Source organism: Diuraphis noxia, unplaced genomic scaffold (assembly GCF_037042655.1).
Source record: "Diuraphis noxia isolate RWA-SAM2 unplaced genomic scaffold, SU_Dnox_SAM2 contig0001, whole genome shotgun sequence".
Lineage (NCBI taxonomy): Eukaryota > Metazoa > Arthropoda > Insecta > Hemiptera > Aphididae > Diuraphis > Diuraphis noxia.
Window position 1 is genome coordinate 19,549,140 of NW_028301711.1, and position 21,852 is coordinate 19,570,991.

Here is a 21,852-nt window from a genome sequence, read left to right on the forward strand (position 1 = left end):
TTCCGAAAAGTGTGATCTCTAACAAATTATATCGTTAAACAGTTTAAACTTTTAATTAGTTATGTAAACTGCAAAAGTAATAATGAACTATGTACATTTGTTAGAACGTGTGTTCGAATTTAGAGAGAATTATAACCTAACTTTCAATTAATATTGGTTTGTCATAAACATAATGTAATTATGACTATAATATGTTTGGTATAATTATTGTGGTAACGACGCCAATATAATTTAATATTTATTTATATACTTTTGAAACAAATAATTATTAAGTGACATAGGGTGACATCTACTTTATAGTTTCGATGCAACATAAACTAATAGTTTGGCACCCTTGAAATTTAAAGAACGCAATCCAACGTACAAGGTTTCTCACTACCCGCCCGAAAAGTAGTCACCTAGCTTTGGTCACCCAACTTCACACAATTTTCAAATAATATGATTTATAATTTTACTATTAAAAATAAATCATCTTATGTTTATCATCATAATATGTGACAGAATAAACTATATAATATTACATCTACCTAGACTTATTGTTTGAGAATTTATCTATATATATATAGATACTGTACATTATATAATTATATACTTTTATTATAATTGTATATAGTTTGTACCTATATCAGCTATAATCTACTTAAATGTTTTCATTTATTTAAAAATGGAATTATACCCAAGTATATTAATTATATAGGTACTGTAATATGCATAGTAGATTTGTGTGCTTATATTTTATAAGTTATTTATACAATTATAATGTCTATTTTTCATACAAATATTTTATATAGATGAACTACTTGAACTACTATTATACATTAATCATAATTTCTTGAATTTTTAATTCCCATTTGTAACCAACCATGACATTGCCATATTATTAATAATGTGTTATAATTAACTAAAAACATTTGATGTATATATACATTACATATATTATATTTTATTTTATACATACATTTTCATAAATAATAAAAATAATGCAGAGTACCTACCCATATAATTATAATAATCTTGCCATATTGTATTTAAATATATTCATGTAGGTCAAAGTTGACTCGCTACCGCCAACAGAAAAGAGCTGCCATGTCTGTTGCTAGTCTATTTTCATTGAGTAGGGAAGACAACGATGAGTGTAATACATTGTTATCTCATTCATCAACATCTCACACTCCCACTTTAAATACATTTGTACAAAATGAAGATGTTAGTTCAAATACACCTTATAACAGTAACTCAAGTAGTAATAATAATGTACCTTTTAATGCTACTAGTGAAGATCCTGAAAAAATAATTGCATGTTAGGCTATTCGCCACAGTATAACACAGTCTGCTTTGAATGATTTACTTACTAGTTTATCAAAAGATGCTCGTTCATTATTAAACACACCAAAAACTACATCATTGCAATCCATTAATGGTGGTGAATACTACCATTTTGGAATAAAAAATGAAATTGAATATTTATTTAAGCTTTATGAACATTTGCCATCAACATTATCATTGCATATTATGGCAAAACCAAACCAAATGATTGTAATGAATACTTAAAGGACTTTATTGATGAAATGTGTGAACTAATCAATGTTGGTTTTGTTAATAATAATAAAAAAATTAATGTTATATTTGCTGCTGTAATTTTCGACACGCCTGCAAAATCATTTATATTAAATATTAAGGGCCATACTGGCAAACATTCATGTTTACGGTGTCAAACAGTTGTCTTATGGTCAAATGAGAACAAAAGTGTAAATTTTCCTGATTGATCATCATCATTAAGAAACCATGATGACTTTGTATCCTATTCTGATCCAGAATTTCATTGTGGAGAAACTATTTTTACACGAATACCTTAATTTGATATAATATGTTCAGTTCCATTTGACTTTATGCATTGTTCATGCATCGGTCTGATGGAGAAAATATTAAGATTTTGGATAGGAGGAATCAAAATACACCATCTAAATCTTCCAAGTAATTTATTATCCATACTAGATGATAGATTAAACAAAGTAAGCCAATATATCCCTGATGAATTTCAACGATCGCCTAATGAAAACAATATAAAACATCCTATCCGTGATTCTAACCGTTGGAAAGCAACCGAGTTGAGACAATCACTTCTGTACACTGGTATGGTGATTTTTCAAGGAATAATCAGTAATGAAGTTATGATCATTTTATGGAGTTTTGCATTGCAATGAGAATTTTGTCTATTAACAATATCACTGAAGAATTTAATCAGTATGCAAAATCTTTAATATTTCATTTTGTAGACAAATTTGGAGATATTTATGGAAAAATGTAAATGTCCCATAATATACATGTTATTTTGCATTTAGCTGATAGCGCAAAAAAATTTAGGTCTATTAATAACTTTTCTGCTTTTCCTTTTGAAAGTTATATGCAAACCATAAAAAAAATTATAAAAAACGGAGTTAAACCACTACAACAACTGGCAAGGCGATATACCGAGGATAAAATGTTACAAAGTGAACAACCTATACGTAAACCTAATATTTTAGGACCTTTCAATAGCAGTCAGTGTAAATTCAAAAATAGGCCACTTACTCTAGATAGATTTATTTGTATATATATTTATTTATTGTAAAAAACTTTCTTTATTAAGTCATTTTAAACATAAATTTTAATACTACAAAAATATGGATTTATACTTGGATCATGTCGAACATTCATATATGAACCTATTATAATATTGGTAATTATATATATATATATATATAACTTTAATAATCGTTTTAATATAATATTAGGTGCATAATATTCAAGTAGATACTAGATAGCTGAATCAAATAATATAGTAGGTATAGGTATTCAGAAATATTGTGTACACAGTATATTATAAGTAAACACATAATATTATATATTAGTGTATAAAATATATATTGTAAGTTGTAAGAGTTTATATAATATATACTATTGATTTTAAGTAACCTGTTAATATTCTCAATTAAAATTGATATTGTTTAGTTAAATTTTAAACTTATATGGCATTTATAATATTAATTTAAGTTATGAAAATATATATTATTAATATTACCATTCTGTTATATTATTATAGGAATTGGAATGTTGTCTTGTTTATAAAAACTAATGAAATTAATCATGTTCTCATTACATGGCAAATAAACCCAACATGTTGTTGGTTCCCATAAACCACATGTGATAATCAAGAAAAATAATTTAGCTCATCTCAAATAACGTACATGATAAACAAATGTGTGCCACCTAATGATCAAGATGGAAGACATTATGAAGTTTCGATTCTGGCAGGACCATTTGGTAAGCATCATGTAGGATAAAAGTGTAAATATATTCATTTAAAATTATTTCTTATACCTTTTATATAGACAAAATTAGGAAGGCAAAAAAAGTATCGAAAGCGTGGTCTGAAAAAGATGAGTCATCTGACGATTCAGATAATTATGAAACTGCCAAAATCTCCAAAACAGCCTTCTCCAAAAAAAAGAAAATTAGTTACGAAAAACTATAACTTGAATAAAAACCCCGGTAAAAATATATTGTAACCAAAACCACCTAATTCAGCAGTTAAAATGAAATGTGAGTACAGTATATACCTACCTAATATTATACTGTTTTATTTTATATAATTTTTTTTAATATAATTTTATATTAAATAGTTGTTGGTCATCTTAATCATACTGACGACCATACATATTATACTCCCAATAATTTAAAAAAATTTCACTTTGACGGAGAGAAAAAAATAGCAGGTAAATTATCAATATTGATATCAAATGCATTTCATATTTAAATTTGTTTTTATTTTAGGAGTGACACCATTGAACGCCAAAAATTCACTATTTAAATCTTCTGCTGATATATTTGACCAAAAGTTAGTCTTGACAAAGAAACCGAAAGTGCATCTTGTAGTACTTATTATAAAGATAAAAATGAAGGTTATTATATTTTCAATATAATAAGTATAATATATACATTTCTTATTTAAATTTTGTTTTTATTTTAGAAGTGTCACCAGTGAATGCAAAAAAGTCACTGTTTGAATCTTCTGCTGATATATTTAACCAAGAGTTAATTCTTGACAAAGAAACTGAAAGTGCATCTTGAAGTACATATTATTATAAAGATAAAAATGAAGGTTATTATTATTATATGTATTATTATTTTCAATTTTAGCTAGTATTATGCAATTCCTTCAGTTATAATCTTTTTTATTGTTATTATACTTATTAAAAGTCAAATCAGTCAATGTAGACATTTTGTTATTCAAATCTTCTGCACTGTGCAGACTATGATGATGAATTAAACATTGGCGAAATACCTACAGATTATAACCAAAGATGATAAGATTATATCAGGTTCAATATAATTATTATTTTTACATATTCATTAAATGTTATTAATTCATTTTTAAAAATATTATATTTACAGATTCTAGTCAAACAAAATGTCTTGACCCTAATTATAATAATGATATAAACCATTTAACAGATTTTTTAATTGGTGCGGGATAAAATGACTTTATCTTAGAAAACAATAATGATTTATTGAATACTAATATTAATTCTCAAAATAATACAGCTTTGAATTGATCTGAACTTCAGGATAATGGTAATTCAAAACATGCTTATGATATTCCTTATTTTCTACTTATTTACTCATTTTCTTTGGTAAACTATAATATGATGTTTGATATTTTTGTTTTAGAAAAATGTTTTCAAAAATCCAATAAATCTATACTAAAACAAATGTTGATTCAGCTTTCTATGCTTAATAATTCTAATATAAAAATATGCAAAGCTATCAAAAATTTAGATCAAAAACTAATAGTAATTATGAAGGCTGATTCAAGAATGAGAGCATTAGCTTTGCCAATTCCTACTATACCAACGGTATTTATTAGTATTTTACCAGCTAAAAGTATGGATGAAGTATATACTATTGAATCACTTTTATCTGGTGAACATGAAATAGATAATATTGAACAATTAGTGAGTACCTATAATAATTCGCATAGATTAAAAGTATTAAATGTAAACCATTTATTATTAGTATTAGCAGGGCCCTCACAAAAGGGGGCTGTTGGTTCTGGAGTACAGGGTCCTGGCTATTTGAAGGGCTTGATTTGTAATTTTTGAAATTTTGAATCGTTGATAAAGGATTACTTATCTTATATAAATAATTATTTTCTGATATAAATAATGTATAGTATTATATATTAAGTGAAAAACGTGTATGGGATACTCGCATTGCTTGTAATGGGTTGTATTTTATTGGGAAATGTATAGGGCCCTCAAAAACATTTAGTACGGGGGCCCAACATTTGATGTGGGGGACCTGAGTATTAGTATAGGTATCACATTACTAAATTATTAAGTTTGTATATTTTAGATTTCAACAACATTTCAACATTATTTTCAAATACATAATAATGCACATTTCTATATCAGAGTTTTGATACTAGATAAAAAAAAAAATGAAAAGTTTTAACTATTACATTTTCACTAGGTTTGTTTGATAAAATAATAATATAATAATATTTTAAACTAAATAATGTTAAAAACTATATGTATAGTTCCACTTAGGGATGGTAAACACAAGATTAGGTTAAGTCACTTATTATAATTCAAATTTGACAAAATCAGATTTATTGTTTTCATTATTATTTCAAAACTAATTAATACTATTTTATATACCTACATAATAATAATATTTATGCACATTGTGTATTTCTAAGAAACTATTAGGTATGATTATCTTCTCATCAAAGTTGGAAAAGTATGTCCTCATTTAGTGCTGCGATACGAGAAGCAATTAATTGTTGCTTCAACTACAATGTTCTAAGTAATTTTAGCTACAAAGGAAAGACTAAAAATAAATTAACTGATTTAAAATTGTTTTTGGTTGTTTATGGTAAGTGTCAAAAGTATCATTTGTATAGCGATATTATTGTATAATTTATTTAATAATAATGTGCTATTTTAACTTAAAAGCCTTGTCTGGGTTCAGAAAAACACCATTCAACGAAAAGCAATTTCATACTGTTACCGACAACTATATAAGAGACGCTCCTAAAACAAAATTCATAGAAAATGTTGATGACTTATAATAATGATACTTATAAAACAATGTTGTTGAGTGTTTTTTTGTTTATTAATTTAAAACAATAAAGTTATTTTGTATTAAAAGAAATATAATAGGTACTATACTATTCCTAAATTTTTATTTTTTATAATTTATTATAAAAGAAAAATTATTAATTTTCTCATTGTAATATTTTTTTTTTTAATACCTATTTATATTGTATAATTTTACTATTATGAAGAAATACTAGCTGTTTGTTATAAAAAATCTTTCTTTTTTAATATTATTATTTAAAGAAAATGGAATATACCTAATTAATAAATCTTCTAAAACACAATTTTTATTTTTACTTATTAATTCTATATTTTTGTAACTAAATACAAATTTGTTTTTATGAGCAAGAGGTTTTTAAGTAATCACAAGTACCTTTAAATGTGCAGACAAAACCCCAGAAACCATGGGGAATGGTAAACTCCTACAAATGTAGTGTAATCTCCTACAAAAGATAACGTTAACTCCTATAAAAGATAGTGTTAACTCTTACAAAAAATTAATATCACTCGTATTGCTGTAAGAAATATTAGTCTTGCAATAAATTAAGATTAACACATTAAATAAAAATTGTTTGAAAAATATACTTCAGATGTTAATAAAACAATAGTCATAATCATTTATGTTTAAAACAAAAATTAAAATAATCTATTTTTGTGGCATACTTTGGAGATAAACTCCTAACGTAAAATTTCTCCTTGTATATATTTGTTTTTTTATAAATTAATATTTCAAAATTGTTTTTGTCTATCTGCGTTGTGTTGTATGATGACTGCTCTTAATTTTAATGTATGTTCCGGTTTGTACATCTTTCAAAACTTTCATGGATAAATGGAGATTTGGATGATAATGATAAAAACTACTATTAAATCTTGAATGAAATGACTCGTATGCATTAGTAATTTCATTAGAAGACCACAATTTTGGAGAAAATAATGAAAACGAAAAAATATAATTTTCAGATAAATAGTCAGAATATTGTTGGACTTTATCGTCAGATGGCTTATTTTCTAACAAATCATATACAAAGCAATCTTCAATATTTCAAAGTTATGATAATTTTTAGTTTTTTGAGCTTTTCAACTTCAAAATCGTGAATTTAAGTAATATTACCATATTTTTTAAAGGGCAAAATGTTTATATAAGAGATTACAGTAGGTATCTTTGATTTTCAGGTAAACATTTTAAAAGGTTATTAGTTAAGGAGTTTTCATTTAATGATGATTCAGACCAGGAAAAAAATATTTGGTAATTGTAGTCAGAATATAATAACCATGTTTTTTGGTTGCTCTTGTGACGGCCAAATGTTCGGTAGGAGTTACATTTTAATTGTTGTTGACTGAGATTGTAATGACAACAAAATGTTCTGTTGTAGGTACATTATGAGCTTGGTTATTTTCTACCAATATAATTGTTCCTCAAACAGTTTGTTTTGTTGTGTATACCGTGTACATTTGTATTCATAACACATTAATTCACTAGGTCTAATTTCTGTTTTGTACTTTTAAGTATACAGTCTGATAAAGGCTGAGTATTCTTTTGACTTCTCTTACAGAAAATCGCATAGTCTCTACGACAATACTTGGTGAATTTGTGTATGTGTAACATAAAAATGTGTGTAACATTTACTGATTATTATGTACAGTTCCATATTTATTCAGTTATGATTACAATTTTAGATTGTTATTAAACCAAAATGTATAATAAATTAACTTTTAAAAATATTAATTATTATTATTAATAATAAATAAATTAAAATATGTTAACTCCCTACATCTGGAGACTGGAATTGTGTGTAATACATATAATAGTTAACTCCAATGACCAGAGCAGTCAGAATTGACTAATAAAAAAAAACAAAAATTTATAATATTACCTAATTACAATTTAACCTCTAACTGTTATATAGTTTTTTCTATTTGACATGATACACATATGATTTGGTATATGTGAAACCAGCATATTATGCTTAACAAATATGAGTTCATTTATCACTTTTTCTACCTCAAATCAATGATAGTGTTCATCATCAAACATAATAGTATTAAATTTAAAACACTGAAATATTATTAAGTTATCGTAAACATATATTTCATCAATATTATACCAAATTTAGGAAAATCATATTCAACTATATCTAGAGTAAAAATCATTTTAAGCTGATACCGAGTACCTTTAACTGAAACCCATGGACAACTTGTTAACATGTTTAGAGGCTCAATATTCAAAAACAATCATAGAAGTTGTATATCGATATCACTTATTACTTTATTACAAGGGCCTAATTCTATTTCGTTAGATAAAGTTCCTTTAGTAAATAAGTCATTCAACTGAAGCTGATGTTTTATAGCAAGTGTCTTGCATATTACAATTGTGTATAACATAAAACGATGCTAAAAATTTACTTACATAGTTCTCTTACTAAACACAAAATCCACTACCGCCATTAAATTAGTAATTTCCTTCATATTGGATGCTGGCTTTATTATATAATATTATAATGTAATATATTTTGTTGTGTAATTTATAGACTGTAAATGTTGAGCTATCATAGTTTTATACTAATAGCTAATAAAAAAAAAAAAAAAAAAAAAAAAAAAAAGTTCTCTTCCAATAAACAATCATTTGACCCTGTGTCTATTATAGAGGATGTTAATGGTGTCAGTATATCCATATTGTTTGATGTACATGCATTATTACTACTGTCTGGGGATAAACTACTTTGGTTAACAGAATTTATGTTGAGTGGTGTCAATAATAAAAGAGGCTCATTTATTATATGTGTAGCAAGATGTTTTTTAAATGAATTTATTAGATGAAAACTTCTATTGCAGCCTATCTCAGCACAACTATACTCAATAAAATCATGATCTGGGTGACATATTATAAGATGCTTACATAAAAGTTGAATGTTTAGGGAAGATTGATTACATATAAAACAAATAGGCATATTTAAAATAATGTGAATGAAAAAATATAAAGTAAACAGTTCTAATTCATTATTAAACTTCTTAACAGAAAGTAAAGGTTTAAAAATAAAATAAAAAGTAGTTACTAATTATGTAGAGAAGAGACAATAATGATGCCTAAATCACTTAATAGAGCATTTACACAAACATACTCAGTGTTTACCTAGGTAAAAAAGTTATTTGTGTAGGAGTTTACATTTGGCTGAAACCATAACTATCCAATATCCATTACAATCTTTATATTTATTAAAAATCTTAACTTTTTTATAATATTTTATATTGTATAATTAAGTAAAATAGTTAATATTTTACCTGGTAGGTATAAGGAAATATCGGATTTTAATTTTAAATACGTTCATAAGTTATATTTTATTACAGTTGCTGTTAAAATGAAAATAAAGTTTATTTTCAATTTAAAGACTAATATTTTCTACTATTTACTAACTATATTATTAGGACATTATAATTAGTATTTACTATTTATATACTTATACTGTAGTTTGATGCCTTTTAATGCAGTGCGTATATAATCCTCATGCCATCGACACTTCAAAAAAAAATTTTCAGACAAATTGAAAATTTCAGTCGTCTATAAATATCTCAAAAAAAGTCAAAATATTTTGAAAATTAAATCATGTTAAGAAAATGCCAATCTAAATAACTGATAAAATTTCAAGTGTCTACGACTTATACTTTTTGAATAATAACAAATATTTAAATGCACATGGGTCAGCGAAAAAACAATTAATGGATCACAATTTTTCTGAACAAAATAATTAAATACCTACCTGGTCTGAATGTATTTTTAAACAACAATATCATAAAAGATTAGCAATATTTTACTGGTGACAAAAACTATTAGAGAGTTGTAAAAGTCTCAAGACGCAGAAAACAAACAAAATGTGTGAAACAATAAAAAACGCATACCGAAGACTTTATTAAACAAATTTAACAACTTTTTTAGTAAAACATAATATTTATAATTTACTTAAGTAGACTGATACTCCTTATAGTCTATAGATTTTTGTTGTTCTTTTCAAATAGCATGTTTGTACGTACGAGCAATTGATTTTCTAAATTTTTAGCTGAAATGTTACACCTATAAGGAGATAACACAAATTTCAAGCCAGAAAATAGTCTTTCTACACTAACTTGGGTTGCTGGAACACTGAATACTACATTTGAAAGCTCAAAAAGTTCTGGATATACTAATTTTTTAGATTTCCAAAATTGAAGAATATTTATTCTATGGCACAATCTTTTTTCTTCAATACTAAACGATTTTAAAAGTATTTCGATTTTGGTTCCAATAGTTTCAGTTTGAGAATTTGATAAGGTAATCAGAAGACGTAGATTCATCATTAACTTTGCTTCTAAGATATATTTCAAGATCATCTATGGGGTCTGTTGGACTATTATGATCACTTGCATTTTGATGGCACTCAATGTTTATTGAATTAACATCTTCTTTATTCAGTTCCATTTGTTTCAAACAAATCCAAATGTTGGTCAAGTGTTGAATTGCAGTAGCTGACTGTTCCCTGTTCAACGTAATATTATATCGTGGATCTAAAAAAATAGCTGCAAGTAAGATTTCAGTGGCGTGGCGTGGGTATTAAAAAGATGTAAGCAGTGAAAATTTTTTTTCAAAAGTGATTAGAATATAGGTACTATACCTAATTAATAATTATAAATTATGTATAAAAAAATGTTATCCTTTTAAAATGTTTAATGAATCCATGTTATAAATTCGAGTCTTCGAGAAAATAAAGAAATTGAAGTATAAATACTTCAAATGTCCATTAGGCCAATGACAGACGACAGTGTACGTAAAAACGACTACAGTCTACAACGCGTCGGGCTACGACGCTATGTACTGGTCGCTGGTCGCTCCTTGCTCGGCTTGCTCCTTGTTTCTCGCGTAAGCATAATCAAATGTGCTTACAAACGCTAGTTAAATACGTGACCCCCACTATGGCATTATAGACTATTCGAAAACAACAGTTGCGCGTAAGCAATTTCAGAATGTGTTACACTGTATATCGCATTATGATTATGCAGTTAACATAATACAGAATGGATTAAAAATAGACCTACAATCGATGATTTTCTCAGTAGACAGCGTTCGACACAACTAAACAATACCAAAAACCACTACCAGCTATAACTTAAATATTTTATAAATAAAATTAAAATTTTAAAAATCATTTATTATGTATCTATTAGTTGTGATTGATCAAATTTATTTTTTCCTTCATTTAAAGTGTAAGCAGTGCTTACAGTGCTTACATGCACGCTACGCCCCTGTAAGAGTTGGTTATTCAAAATAATTTTTTCTCTATTGGTCATTAACTGTACTAATTTATTAGCAAAGTTTGAATTCAATGCATTCGTTTGAATCTTACAGGAAATCCATGCCCCATACAAATCTGTCATTGTTAACTGTTCAGTTTGTAGTTTTTTTGAACATACTTTTGCAGGTAATAGTGCTTTTGAGATTGTTTCAACTTGTTGCCAATCATAGTAACTTAAAGCAACTTTTTTTAACGTTTTGTCATTAACTGACATATTTTGAATAAAATCTTTTAGATATTGCAACCTTTCCAACATATCATAAGTAGAATTCCAACGGGTCAAACAGTCTAATATAGGTGTTTTTAATTTTTCCTTTTTGATTAAATATACATAATTTTGATTCCGTAACTTCCGAACCAAACCTCTGACTTTGTTTTACAATTTTTGGATTGTATTATCTTATAGACTATCTAATACAGCCAATTGAAGTGTATGAGCAACACAGCGGATACCTACAATAAAAAAAAATAAATAAAAATAAGAAATTGAATTCTATCAAATCACATTTGTAACATTTATATTTATTGTTGAAACTATATATTATATTTACTGGTAAAAATTGAAGTATCTCCCAGCTCTTGTAATTCAACATCATTTATTATTCGTTAAGACTAGACTGTTCAAACTGTACATCAAAGTTTTCAATGTCTTCATTAAGTAACTCAAAAATTTGATCTTCATTTAATATATGAGAAGTTGAATCAGGATCAAGATTATTACTGAAAATATGAATAAAACTATTTCATTTTCTAAACATTGACACACAAAATTGTATATTCAACACATATAAGTTACCTGTTTTAAGTACCTATATTTTATAGTTTTATGCATAAATGTTTAATTAAATCGTTTAATGCAAAATAAAATATAGGTAGTTTAAGTTTCATTTTTATTTAAACAAAAATATAATAGGCATTAAAACAAATTCATATATTTTCAAATTCAAATTGGGCAAGATAAATTATTTTAAATACATTGAATGCAAGTACCCACTAATAGTTATTTAAATTATATATCATACATATTAAATTTATTTGATCTGAAATATGCAAAAATCATCAATAATGGTCTTAAATGTAAAATAAATTTACAGTTAATTAATTCAATAAAAATATGCTATATTTGTATTAAAATTATGATAATATAAGAATATAACTTTACTATAAATATTGTACAATTTATACTCATATAGTCATATCAATCATTGAAACAAAAAAAAAAAATGAATAAATAATTATTATAAATCTAGTACTCTAGTTGTAACTTGTAATTATTGATAATCTACTAAGATAAGTTTTTTATTAAAATCAATATATTTTACCTTATATCATCAATGTCAGACTCATCGCTAGAACTTATTTCTATTCAATTCTCATGGGCAGTTTTGTCCTCAATAATACTGTCATCAATTTCATCAACAGGTATTTGCAAAGTTTCATTTTCAAGTAAACTTACAGCCTTCAATATGTTTGCTCCATTGTCAGAAGTTATTGTATATATTTGCTGAGGCTCAATGTTGAATTTTTTGAGAACTTTAAAAATTACATCTTTTAGATAAGCACCTAAATAATTATGAAGTTAGATAATATAAGAAATTACATGAAAATAATTTAAGAGATTGTTAAATTACCTGTGTGTGATTCGGTTAGCTCAACAAGTCCAATAGTTCTAAGTTTAATACAACTATTTACAATATACTGTACATTTATTCCCAAAAATGCTCTATTACAACGTGTGACAGCATCAACTTTCAAAGAAATAAGTTTAGAAAAAAATGACAGAAAAACGGGAATTTTTACGCAAAATCAGTTTTCGACCAAATCGATATTTTTATATGGTTGTAATTCAAAAACTAATCACTGTAAATACTTGAAATCTTCACCAAATGTTTATGTTAGTTTTATCTATATACAGTTTAATTTTCAAAATATTTTGACTTTTTTTGAGATATTTATAGACGACTGAAATTTTCAATTTGTCTGAAAATTTTTTTTTGAAGTGACGATAAAAATGTTTTGGCCCTATCAAAATACTTGAAAATTTAATACAAAGTTCCTCATAAGTTATTCTTATAGTGATTAAAAAATTATAAGAATACATATGCACAATTTTTTTTTATTAGCATTTGAAGTTCAAATATTGGCGAAAATTCGTCAAAACCATGAATATTTGCAAATTAATTTTAGCATATAAATCCTAGCCCTAATCATAAGGCATGAGGATTATATACGCACTGCATTAAAAAGGCATCAAACTACAGTATAAGTATATAAATACTAATTTATCTATTTAACAGCAGGTTAGGTTAAACAAAATTTAAAAACTTTGATTGTAGCTTATATTCAAATGAACTTTATAAACGAACTGCGGAAATGCTAGATACTCACAGATACATACAGGTATAATGTCCTAATAATATAGTTAGTAAATAGTAGAAAATATTAGTCTTTAAATTGAAAATAAACTTTATTTTCATTTTAACAGCAACTGTAATAAAATATAACTTATGAACGTATTTAAAATTAAAATCCGATATTTCCTTATACCTACCAGGTAAAATATTACCTATTTTACTTCATTATACAATATAAAATATATAAAAAAAGTTAAGATTTTTAATAAATATAAAGATTGTAATGGATATTGGATAATTATGGTTTCGGCCAAATGTAAACTCCTACACAAATAACTTTTTTACCTAGGTAAACACTGAGTATGTTTGTGTAAATGCTCTATTAAGTGATTTAGGCATCATTATTGTCTCTTCTCAACATAATTAGTAACTACTTTTTATTTTATTTTTAAACCTTTACTTTCTGTTAAGAAGTTTAATAATGAATTACAACTGTTTACTTTATATTTTTTCATTCACATTATTTTAAATATGCCTATTTGTTTTTCGTATACAATGATATAGGTAATATCATTGGATTCAAATTTAATTCCATCCATTACAGTAACCCACTTGTAACCTGCTGTACAGCAGAGCGACATCCACGACGTACCCGCCTTTTTTTTTTTTAATGTACTGCAATATGCATTTCTATATCGTCAAAAGTGTCAATCGTCTTGAGGACGATCTTTAAGGTTGGCGTCTACACTGGGAATGTATACATATATAACGTTATATGATGTGTAACTAAATGTATATATAAAATGTATATATTTTATTTATGTTGTACATATGTATATGCTCACATATTGTTATAGGTATTATTGTTACTAAATTGTTACAGAGTAAAATTTACGGTCCTACATTCGTAAATCGTAGGTAGATGTCGGACATCCAAAGAAACCGTTGTCACTGTGACCACAGACAATAGGGATTAGCAGGTACCTACAACTGTCAACCGTAAAATCTATAGGTAAGGCATGTTTATTTCTTATATGCCGCCTAAGAAGAGAGACGGTCAAAAAAGGTCTTCACTCCGGAACATAAAGCCAGTCCCAAATGTTTACACATACCTTTTTATACAGCCACCTGATACACTTCTTGGTCACCATATCGATATTTCGAGTGGAAATTTCCGAGTAGTAAATGTGTTGAGTGTATAAGTTAAAGGTTAAAAACACGGTGCAAATATTCTTCACTGCACTGTGTTTATGTCCATATTGAATACCGATTTTTTACACGGGTTATACCGTTATCTCTTGGTTTTAAGGTCAGTTTTAAACTTTATATAAACACTGCGTATGTGAGCAAAATTACACCTTAAATTTATAATATAGATGATGCAGAACAAGTGTTACGGAGGGTGTAATCACGGTGGAAGACATCAGTGCCATAATAAACTGTGCAAACCGGCAGTGTTATATAACCGTGTTAATAATCAGTGTTATAACCAATGTTATGACTGTGTTAATGATTGTATAAATTACCTTTGAGTAGGTATATATTTATTTATATTTATTATATTAGGTATTACATTATTAGTTATTACACAATAATAATAATGCTAATTATTATCGTTTTTTATTTAGACTTGATATCCTTTCGTCTAACATCTACAGATTACCTATATAGCATCTATAATAAGTTAGTATAAATACTATTTTTTTCTCATTTTAAAAATTCCGTTAATTCATATTTAAATAAATATAATAATATTATTTCTGTAATCGTTCTATATAGTAAGTATACTTTGTTAATTATTAGTATATTTTAATATTTTACAAAATTATTGCAAAATCCTATTTTTTGTTATTTTAATATAAAAAAAGCCAGTAAGTCGATCTCCCCCTGTTGTACATTAGGTGGTGGGGTGGACCTCTGACTAGGGTAGGATAAATTTGAATGCAATGATAGGTATCATTGTATACGAAAAACGATTCTGAACGGAGATGATTTGTCAGTCTAGGATATATTATAGATAATTAAAAATTTTCAAATCTTTGATTTAAAAAGAAAATTTTGTATAAATTTCTAGCTTAAAATAATTTGCGAATTTTCGTAATTTTTACGTATTTAGTCAATATTTGAACTTCAAATGCTAATAAAAGAAAATTGTGCCTACATATTTTTATAATTTTTTAATTACTATAAGAATAACTTATGAGGAACTTAAATATTGTCATATATTCTATTTGAAACAAATATTTTATTTTTCAATTAAGACGCATTTTGCATAAGGCATGGTTAATGAATTTTTCCAAAAACATTGCATGTAGTTATCATAATTCATAATACCTTATATTATCATAGATATACATATTATACCTGGTTTGAGGATAAATCGTTATCATTACGCGATTTCATAAAAATTTAAAACAAACGCTAAAAGCATTTTTTCCTATAATGACGCTTCAAATTTTCTCTATAGCTATTTGAAGCAAAACTTATGGAAAACATAGTGTTAAATTTTATAACCTTAGATAAAATACAAACAATATTATGAATTTTTAACTACAAAATAATTTGCAAATATTCATGGTTTTGACGAATTTCTGTCAATATTTGAAATTCAAATGCTAATAAAAATTTAATTTGAATTTCCGGTTGACATTTTTTTTGTGATAAAAATTGACAAATTTGTAAGGAATCTTGTATTAAATTTGCAAATCTTAGATTTAAAAAGAAAATTTTTTATGAATTTCTAGCTTGTAATAATTTGCGAATTTTAGTGATTTTTACGTATGTTGTCAAAGATAAAATTTATATGCATGTAAAAAAAAAAAATGTCACTATACATTTCTTGTATTTTCCAATTGCTATTGTAAAAATATTTTAGGAGCCTTGTATTAAATTTTCAAATCTTAGGTATAAAAGGAAAATTTTTTATGAATTTCTAGGATAAAATAATTTACGAATTTTTTTGATTTTTAAGTATGTTGTCAAAATTAAAATTTAAAAAACATGTAAAAAAAAAATTGTGGCTATACATTTATTTTATTTTTCAACTGCTATTGTAAAAATATATTATGAGCCTTGTATTAAATTCTCAAATCTTAGAATTAAAAAGAAAAACTTTTATGAATTTCGATCTAAGATAATTTGAAAATTGCCGTAATTTTTACGTATTAAGTCTATATTTTAACTTCAAATGCTAATAAAAAAAAATCGTGGCTATGTATTTTTATAATTTTTTAATCACTATAAGAATAACTTATGAGGAACTTTGTATTAAATTTTCAAGTATTTTGATAGGGCCAAGAAATTTTTATCGGCACTTAAAAAAAAAATTTTCAGACAAATTGAAAATTTCAGTCGTCTATAAATATCTCAAAAAAAGTCAAAATATTTTGTAAATTAAATCATGTAAAGAAAATGCCAATCTAAATAACTGATAATATTTTCAAGTATCTGCGACTTATACTTTTTGAATAATAACAAATATTTAAATTCGTTTGAGGATAAATCGTTATCGTTACGCTATTTCGTAAAAATTTAAAATTCAAACGCACTTAAACTTTTTCCTATAAGGATGCTTCGAGTTTTCTCTATACCTACTTGAAGGAAAACTTATGGAAAACTTAGTGTTGTATTTTTAATCCTTAGTTATAAATGCAAAAATTTTTATGATTTTTCAACTTCAAAATTACTTGCAAATTTTCGCGTTTTCGACAGATTTTGTAAAATTTTGAACTGTAAACGCTTATTAAAAAAAATTGTAACTTACGATTTTTAATTTTTTTTAGCTACAATAAGAACAACTCATAAGGAACCTTGTATTAAATTTTCAAGTTTTTTTGGTCGTCCAACATTTTTTTACCGACACTTCAAAAAAAAATTCTCAAAAAAATCGAAAATTTCAGTGGTCTATAAATAACTCAAAAAAGTCGAAAATTTTTGAAAATTAAACTGTATATAGATATCACTAACATTAACATTTGGTGAAAATTTCAAGTATTTACAGTGATTAGTTTTTGAATAACAACCATATAAAAATATCGATTTGGTCGAAAACGGGTTTTGCGTAAAAATTCCTGTTTTTCTGTCATTTTTTTTTTGTTTTTCTCGATTTTGTTGAAAACTGTTGGAAAATGTTTACTTTTGACCTCTATAATGCACCAAGGATCTTCACTTTTACATCGGAAATCACCCCCCAAAGTTTGAAATCGAAGCATTATTTCGACTAGTTGTGCTGTACACAGACACAAAAACAAAAAAAAACACACATCATTGTAAAATCAATACATTCATCACTTCGTTCAGAATCTAAAATGAATTAATTAAATACTATTGTTGAACATTTGTTCCCAGATGGTTCAAAATTATATGGTTGAATATATAATATTATATAGGTATTGTAATTAGATCATGGGTTATATGCAGTGAAAATAGTATACTATATGCATGCGAAAGTGCATCATAAAACAATGAAACATGCATAATGTTAAAATATGCACTTTTAGGTATATTAATTAGAAAAAAATACCAAAAATGTATGATGATGAAATATATTAATAAAAAATAATTATTAATCAATAATTAATTATATTACATATATGTATATTATATTTACTAACAACTATAGTTCTCGTAGCATATTACTAGATGTTGATCCAAATTCCAAGTGGTAAACTGGTAAGTGGTGAATAACAATGGCTGTAGAAACTTTTCCGGTGAATTAGTTCGGTCGGTGTCGTATGTACTTATTGTAGCAGGCTCGTATACTGGCCCGGACTGCTGGTCGCCGATTGCTGACGGGCACTCAACTAGTCGGGGCTCGCGGATTGTTGATTTATTATTTTATTACATTTTTGTTTTAGATATTATATAATAATTAACAAAATAAAAATTCAAAAGTGATCAAAAAATATGTTTACGATTTATGAATAATTTTAAATAATATCACTTAAATCTATAGCTGATGACAAATTACTATGTGAGTATATTGTGATAAACTGATATAAAAGTATACAACACAAAACCAGTACAATTTCGACCATTACGAATCAATGAAATATGCATACTTGGTAAAAAAAATTCTATTATATGCAATCGCGTATGTACAGTGGCGTAGAAAGACTCGTTAGCGCCACAAGCAAACCTAGAAAAAAAGCACACACACACACAACTACTATATTATACGAATTTAATCGTAATTTAGTTGTCCAAAAATATGTGTTTTTTTGAAGGTAGAACTAAAATGATTACTAATTTTGAAGCACAATTTTGTACCCATTCGCAATTTGCGACCATGGTGTAAGCACACTTCGCCACACACCGCCACTGCATATGCAAATATGCAAATTCATATAACCCGCGCCCCGCGACCTATGTATACCTAATATTAGATGGTGTAATTTAATCGTGCTTTACAATAATTATTGTATAATTAATAACAGAGAAGACTACATTCACATTTCACATTAACACTGTACGTCTGTACGTACTACCGATACGAAATAAAGGATATTATTGTAATAATAATATTGTTATAATCATAAAGATATATTTTATATCTTTAATTACTATATTGTTATGAAAAATAAACATTGATAAAATTATAAATAAACTCATAAGAAGTACTCTAATGATATTGATATATTATAATATAATTATTACAATATAATATTATTTTATCAATATTAAACCAAAATGCGATATAATTATACGGATAGAAAGATTAAGATGTATTCTTAAATACATTATTTGATAGTTTAATCGAAAAAAAAAAGTTCATTCGCAGATATTTTACGTTAAACCAAAAATGAATGAATATAATCGCTGTGCATTATAATATACGGCCACAGCCACAGCAAACAAGTCTGTGACGTCACGCGAAATGCACAAGTAATCGCGTAACGAATTCACGAAGTCACCAATAAACATTGGCGCCCGCAGAAATTTTTCTAGCGGGGGGGGGGCAATGTTAGGATTTGAGGATAAATATTATAATTTTACTAGGTATTTTAAAATAATAACCTTTTTTATTATACTCGTATACAATATATGAGGTATATTTTATTATATTACAACTTATTTTATACTTTAAATTTGTTGTATAGTATATACTATATAGTAATTTATCTTAAAACATTCAATGAAAAAAAATATTTTGAAAAAGCTATGGGGGGGGGGGAATTCCCCAGCTTGCCCCCCCTGCGGATGCCTATGCAAACAAATTTAAGTTGTATTAGTTTTTTTCTTCATGGTATGTACTATAATATAATTCATGCCTTAGAAAGTTTTATGAGTTGGATGGTCCATAATATGATCAATCTGTTAAATAGATTATACATAATCAGCAAACGAAAAAAAACTAATCAAATGATGAAATGAGTAACAATAAATTAATAATTTTTATTAAAAATTGCTGTGAATCATAAGAAATAAAAAATAAATATTTTAATTTAATATTCAATTGGGCGATAATATTTTGGTGGTAAGTGCAAATTATATAGGTAATGCAATTAATATAGTGCCCAGTAAGCTATTGTGGCTGATATTAGAACATAATGATAATATATATCAGGGATGGGCAACTCACAGTTACTATAGGGCCAATTTTTAGAAATTTAAAATATAGCGGGCCAGAGCATAGAAAGCAAAAAAAAAAAAAGGTCATTCAAAATATACATTTTAAATAGCATTTATTTTGTTTATAATGAAATAGGACATAGGTAATACAAAAAGCGTTATTGAAAATAATTTAATTGAATATTTAAATATAAATAGTTATTTGCAGTTTAGTGAGGGTTTTGAGGATGTGTGGCTTCTAATGACAACGCGGCAAAATCGACTTCTATTTCGGACGAAGAAACACGAAGTAGGTGACTTAATGTTTCATCTGTAAGTCGATTTCTATGTTTTGATTTAATATGTTTCATGTTTGAAAATGCACATTCACAAATGTGAGTAGTTCCAAACATGGATAACATTTTTAATGCGAACTCTCGTAAAAGTGGATATTTTAGAGTAGGTAATTTTTTCCAAAAGCTTATGTCAATCTCTTTTGTATATCACCAATGTATTTTTCATATTTGGACAAATGATTTGTCATGCAATGTCTTTTTAAATTATATTCTTTTAAGACCGCAATAACGCTTAGGGCCCCGCCACACTACTCCGGTTTCACCGGACCGGTGAAAACGTTCATTATAAACCGGACGGGACATTGTCGCCACACTATTGCGGTTTTACCGCATAAATGGTTACCCTTTCCACCTAAATTTTGACCTATACACCTGTTAACAATAATTTAGTAATGCAGTTGTAGTATTGGAAATGATCATTTGTTTGCACTTGGATTTTGAGTAGACATACGTTATTTAGTTATTATTTAAATAATTTTTCGTATATAATATTAAACTTATTAAAAATAAAAATGAATAAAAAAATAAAAGCTGTTTGTATTGCGGAAGCACTTGGACTGCTAGATGAGCCCGTGCGACGTAAATTTTGGGTTCATCCATTAAATGTTAATCGTGAAAAATCGCAAAGATTTTCATTATTTTTTGAAAATTTAAGAAAATATCCAGATAAATTTTTTGAATATTATCGGATGTCCATAACATCGTTTGATGAACTTTTGGAATATATACGTGAATATATTACTAAAAGAAATACGTCTTTTCGAAATGCAATTTCAGCCGAAGAGCGTCTGACAGTGACACTGAGGTAAGTAATATTTTAATATTTTTTTCTTTATAATTATAACATAATACATATAGGTAAGTACTACATATATTTTCTAAACTTAAGTAGATAAATTAAAATATAAAATCAATACTTGTTCAGCACTATACATCAATATCAAGCTAGTCTTGTAATAGTTGTATAAATTACTTTATTAAAAGTAAGTGGCCGACACAGATTAGGTACATATAATTTAAAAAATCTATTTAAATATTTTAGATTAAAACATTCATTTTTATTTAAATATGCATAGAATCATAACAGTTTAAATTATAATAATGTAAAATCCATTAAAAGTTATAAAAAATA

The 21,852-nt window shown here is 26.3% G+C and overlaps 2 long non-coding RNA genes and 1 pseudogene across 2 annotated transcripts; 2 read left to right on the forward strand and 1 right to left on the reverse strand.

Moving 5' to 3' along the window:
- Positions 1-3,093: 3,093 nt before the first annotated feature.
- On the forward strand, positions 3,094-4,128 carry LOC149060231 (uncharacterized). Its single transcript, XR_016189374.1, has 5 exons — positions 3,094-3,303; positions 3,372-3,582; positions 3,663-3,755; positions 3,814-3,941; positions 4,010-4,128. It is a non-coding gene; the product is annotated as an uncharacterized LOC149060231 (long non-coding RNA).
- Positions 4,129-4,215: 87 nt separating this feature from the next.
- LOC149060232 (uncharacterized) lies at positions 4,216-6,329 on the forward strand. The gene is made up of 5 exons (XR_016189373.1): positions 4,216-4,361; positions 4,435-4,614; positions 4,711-4,994; positions 5,741-5,916; positions 5,997-6,329. It is a non-coding gene; the product is annotated as an uncharacterized LOC149060232 (long non-coding RNA).
- Positions 6,330-10,121: 3,792 nt separating this feature from the next.
- On the reverse strand, positions 10,122-14,966 carry LOC149060233 (zinc finger BED domain-containing protein 4-like; annotated as a pseudogene).
- Between the last annotated feature and the right edge of the window lie 6,886 nt (positions 14,967-21,852).